The following is a 6,000-nucleotide window of genomic DNA, read 5'->3' as shown; positions in this document are numbered from 1 at the left end:
AATCTAATCCAAAATGATAGCTAATGCAAAACAATGGTAGTCGTCTAACTTCTTTCGGTAATTCCAAAATAAATGTGACCAGGTGAGTAGAAAGATGTCGGTGGAGCAAGGATCGCTTAAGTTCCACTAATCTCAGAACCTTCTTAGACATCACACTTACTTTGAGCGAGCCTACTTTGAAGAAAAGCTAAACCATTGGCATTTACTACAAAAATATATGGCAATTGCTTATTACATCTCTTGGAAAAATAAAGACTTAAACAGAATTGGCGATCTATTGATCCCAGCCAGATTTGTAGTCTTCAACCCTTTACTCTAGATCATCTTCTTGATCTTCTTGTTCCATATATTGAGCTTCTCTTGCTTCACAATATGCTTTGTAGGCGGTGACAATTTCTTCACAAGCTCTACAAATGTGTGCCCAATGATCAGACGCTCCACATCGAGAACATACATCTCTTTGCTCAAACTCCATTGATTGAGGCACTTTGAAAGCATCATTTAGATGGCTCTTAGTGTTGGTGGCGCCACCAACATGGCCAGAGGCGTTACCTCCCTCTCTCTTTCCACGTTTACCTCTTCAGTTCCGTTTTCGCCTATTTGGGCGATTACCTTCCCAAGTAGAACAATTATATGGACCAGAACGTCCAAATATATTCCTAAGATTAGGGTTTTTCTCTTGGCGCCCTCTCTTTGGGGCGTGACTATAATTGGATTTCGGAATATGCTATGTTCCCACGGATCTTGAATTATAGTTCTTCACAAGGATGTTGTCATGCTTTTCACCGACATTCATAGCTCCAATGAGCTCATGAAACCTTGTGATTTGTCTTGCAGTAACATCGATTCGATAGTTCTTAGCAACCATCAATGCAGAGACGGGGAAAGTTGAGAGAGTCTTCTCAATCAACATCACATTTGTGATCTCTTTATCATAGAATTTCATTAAGGATTTAATGCGAAGTACTTCCGAGTTGTAGTCAAGAACTGACTTGAAATCACAGAAGCAGGGGCATGCCATCTCACTTCTGGGTCAGGAAGCAGAGAGTCACAGAAGTTGCCAAATCTATCTTCGAGTGAGACCCACAGCCTTCTGGGGTCTTTTTCATTCATACACTCGTACTGGAGCGAATCATCCATATGACGAGTCATTAGGATGATGGTTTTCGCCTTATTTGCCTCTAAGGCTGCTCTATTTGCTTCCAAAGCATGGGCTTGCTCAACAGTTAACACGTCCTGGCTAGGCTCGAGAAATGTATCCAAGATTCCATCGGCATTGAGATGCTGGTAGATATCACGAACTCACATGTGATATTCAGAGTCAGTTGTTCCCAATGGAGCAAAGTCCAATTTGTTCAGGTTACTCATCCTAAAAGAGAACAAGAAATTATGGTTAGTTTCGGAGCGAAAAAGGCTACCACGAAAACAAATAAAATTTCTGAGCGTAGTCGCTTCCAAGAAATTCAATTCCAAGAGGGGTTGGATTAGATTTAAACAATGATGTTTGCAGTCGATCGTTTTATCTCAACAAACTCTAAGTTTGGAGAACTCTTGATAGGAGCATTTTAATGTGATGTTTTAACTGTTATTTCCTCATATTTACTTAGATATTTCCTTAAATAAATCCTTCTTATTTAGGAAAGTTTCCATTTTAGAAAGTTTCTATTTTTAGTAATTTTAATAAAAGTTTCTATTTTCTAGGTATCTTGGAATAAATGGAGATGAAATGAAGAAATGAAGTTTTCCTGGTCCGACTAGGAATCTCAGTCAACGCAGGAATCCTGATGAAGCTAGGAAACCTGAAGGCATTAGGAGACCACATGATGACATGGGAGATATTTTGGGAGATTAAATCAGATTTTTGCATGGAAAATCAAGGACATTACGTGGAGAATATCAAGGGAGAATTTTAAGGAAGAAAAGATTCAAAACAAGTCCAGATTCATTCCTTAATTCCCTCAAGATATGTTGGCTGAAATTAGAGAATAAAATCTACAATTTTAATGTGAAAATCAAGAGAAAATCAAGGAGAGGACATTAAGGATGAAGCCATGGAGAGATTGTTTGCCTCAAAATCGTCTCGGCCGAAATGAGAGCCGAGGGACTTGTGGTTGAATCGTCCTTCTGAAATTGCGCGGGCGTGCCAACTCGCGGCCGAATGGCCGAGCGAGGTTTCTGATTTGAATGGTGCGTGATCTGACTTCTTTCAAATGATTGTAGGCCGAGGAAGGAACCCTCTCGGCCTTTAGGTTCTGATGCCTCTGTTGCAAGGACTTCGGTTAGGCGTCAATCCTGACCGAGATCTTCTATCACACTCACTTCTTGGGTAAACTCAAAGGTTCAGGTGACAAGCGAGAGATCTATTGGGTGAAGATACTCGCAAATCAAGGTAAAGACGAAGGTGAAGTGGATTCGGTTGTCAAAACGTTGTGAGATGATATGTGTGTGAAAGGCGAATCGCATCAATCAAATCCGGACTGGCCGAAAGAGATCAATGGATAATAACTCTACGTTACGAACTACTCCTAAGTGCGAAAAGTAAAGTGCATATAAAATAAAGAACAAGAAAGTAAAATGCTTGAATGTAACGACTGAAATAAAAGTAAGAAACTAAAAATGAAAACAAGTTATGAAAGTTGAATAGAAGGCAAAGTACCTATGAAAGAGTAAGAGAAAAGTTCGAGTAAAAGTTGTATATTGATTTGTTTGTGTGGTGCAGGACCCTTTACAATGAGTTACAATGTGCTATATATACAAGTCAAAAACCCTAGCTAACTTGTCCTCCAAGACGTGGAATTGAAGTAGGATTCTCCTTCCTTCTAGAATTGATTCGTCTCATAAAATCCTGACTTGGCTGATATCTGAAATCTTCACAATCGAAATCTATAATTGATTCGAACTCCTTCCATGCGAGGATTCCTCAATCGATATTGTTGCCTAAACTTGGCCGAACACTTTTAATTCTCATTTCGGCCCACATGCGTAACCACCCTTTTGAACTGGGACTAAACCAAACATATGGCTGCATGGTCCAACTCACTGATTTTTGGGTCGTCTGTTCCTAAAACCTCAAATCAAGCTGGGTGACCGACCGACACTTTTCCATCGGTTGTATGACTCACTTTTCCCTCGGTCGTCCGTTCCTAAAACCTCAAATCAAGCTGGGTGACCGACCGACACTTTTCCCTTGGTTGTATGACTTCACTTTTCCCTCGGTTGTATGACTTCACTTTTCCCTCTGTCGTCCGTTCCTAAAACCTCAAATCAAGTTGGGTGACCGACCGACACTTTTCCCTCGGTTGTATGACTTCACTTTTCCCTCGGTCGTCCGTTCCTAAAACCTCAAATCAAGCTGGGTGACCGACCGACACTTTTCTCTTGGTTGTATGACTTCACGAACTATTTATCTTGAATGGGTGCCAACTCAGTCCCATTTCTTCTCAACATGGTCGTACACGAGAGGTAGCTAAATTCAGGTCCAAACAGAGATTTAAGGGAGAAAATGTCTAAAATGAGTCCAGATACGTTGTCTAGGTTCAGGCCTAGATATTTGGCCGAAAATGGTGAATAAAATCAGATCAAATCTTGGGAAAATCAGCAATAATATATTTGGAAAGATTATGGATTTATTTTGGAGCTTTTTGATTGGTTGAGTGACATGGCAGAGATGACGTGGCATTAATTCATTGGTTGGAGCTGTGTGGTGCAACCAGAAAATTCCTTAGAAATTAAATTCATGAAGCCTTGCCTTACCCTATATAAACCACACCACACCACAACACACCTCTTCATTCAGAAAATAATTCCAAACATAAAAGCTCTCTCTCCCTCTCCATTCTCTAGTTTTCAGAAGCTCTGCGTCTCAACCAAGGAGGAGGAGAAGTCATGCAGTACATCAAGATTCTAGCCACCATCCACCCTTGTGTCATCCCTAGAAGATTGCTTGTTTTCAAGGATCTTCAAGTTCTTCTTCTCAGGGCTTTGTCATCCATCTTTCACGGTGTATTTCATACTTTCTTTTCTTTTCCTTTGTTTGATTAGTAGAGTTATGAATTCTAGTTAACATGACATTAAGGGCAAAGTTTAAAGCCCGTTTATATGTTTTGAAATAAAGTTACGATTTCTTTATGTTGATTGATATGTTGCTTATGTGAGATTGCTTGATTGATTTTGGATTATAGAAAACTTTTTTATGTATGTGTTCTTTGGTGGCCAACTTAGGATATATGCATGTAATTGGAGCTAATTTAAGTAGTGAAGGCTTTGGACAAAAGTCGAAATCAATTAAGGAGGATTGCAAATAGGTGAACTTATTCATAACTAGGTTGTGCACTTTGGTTAACATCCTTTCTTTGTTCTTCATGCATTGAATATGTTCTTGAGTGGCTAACTTTCTAGACAATGATTGCATGTTCAATAGGATTAATTTATGTGCTTTCACTTAGATTAATTATTGAAGGAAAGTAAAATATGGGAAATCGTTTGCTTTCTAACGTTTCACATTGTCAACTTCTTTCTCATGACATAGATAATCAACTATAGGAATTGTGATTGGATTTCTTGCATATGATTGTGGTTTTGATCTTTGTTACTTGCGTTCCACCCTTATATATGTGTTTTTATATTTTCTTTCTTTTATTTATTTTAATTTTCAAAACTCTAATTCTTAAATCCCCCTTTTATTTAGTTATTTGTATATATTTTGTAAATATTATACTTTGCATTTATTTTAATTCTTTATTTGTTTTACAATGACAGATGTACCCTCAATCCCCGGTTAGAACGATCCCTATTTACCATATACTAACGATGACATTTTATAGGGTTAAATTATATGCTTGCTTTGAGCGTATCAACTCTACAGGCTCCAAGCTTGGAGTGAGTACGAACCCCCACAGTTCAGTTTAATTTGGTCTCCCCTATGATAAAGAATAGGGGGGTAGAAGAAGGGAGGTTGCAAGTCCCCGAGAAAAAGAAGCAAAAAGAATAAAAAACTTCAAAAACGGGAACTTTTAGTAAACCATACCTCTTAGGATTGCAGAGCGTATTCGATCCTCGTTGTAGGATTGCAGACGAGCTTCAGTCCTAGGCGAATCAAACTTGTTGAAATTCGGAGCAAATTCGCTTCTAAACAGCTCCCACTCCGATTGGTGTACAGGTCTCAAAACGACTCCAATATGGCTTAAATTTGGAGGTTAGATAGAAGAGATAGACGTGAACAACTTTGATGAAGGAAGAATTTTGATATGAAGTTCTGAACTAGGCGTTTCGGGGATTTCAAACTGACTGATATGCACAGGAACGAGCATGCTGAACAGCTCCCACCTCAAATGGTGTACATGTCTCAAAACGATACCAATAGGGCTGAAATTTTGAGGTCAGATAGAAGAGATAGATATGAACAACTTTGATGAAGAAAGTATTTTGATCAGAGGTTCCAAACTAGACGTTTCAGTGCGTGAAAGCAGGATGATCTGCACATAAACGAGCGTGCTGCTGTGTTGCAGGGGGCAGCAGGCACGCGACAATGCTGCAGGGGCAGTAGGAGGCACACGGGTGCACAAGGGCTGCACGGGCAGCATAGGGCATGGATAACAAGGGCTAGGAGCTTGTGGTAGTTTTGGTGAGAAGAGTTTTCGGGTTTTTTGTTTTTGGGGCTAGGGTTAGGGCTCGTGCTGATAACGTGTTGTAGATAAACTGAAATTGAGAGGAAATCGCTGTGTATTCTCATTGATAATAGGGGCCTCTTTATATAAAGGATTACAATGTATAGAATCTCAATCATACAAGGAAAGTAATCGTACATTGAATAGGAATCTAGATCTTTCTAATTTAACCCTATTACCACTAGGTCAAGTAGCCTAGAGTTTAGGCCAAACACAAATTAAAGTTTACTTGAACAGTTGTTTATTTGTTTTATAGGTATCTTGGAGCAAAGAAGGAGAAAAGAAGTAAAAGAGGGACTGAAAGGCAAAATCGGCAAATCTGCCTGTGCAGATC

Source organism: Rosa chinensis, chromosome 7 (genome assembly GCF_002994745.2).
Source record: "Rosa chinensis cultivar Old Blush chromosome 7, RchiOBHm-V2, whole genome shotgun sequence".
NCBI classification, from domain to species: Eukaryota; Viridiplantae; Streptophyta; class Magnoliopsida; order Rosales; family Rosaceae; genus Rosa; species Rosa chinensis.
This window is presented reverse-complemented; position numbering follows the sequence as displayed.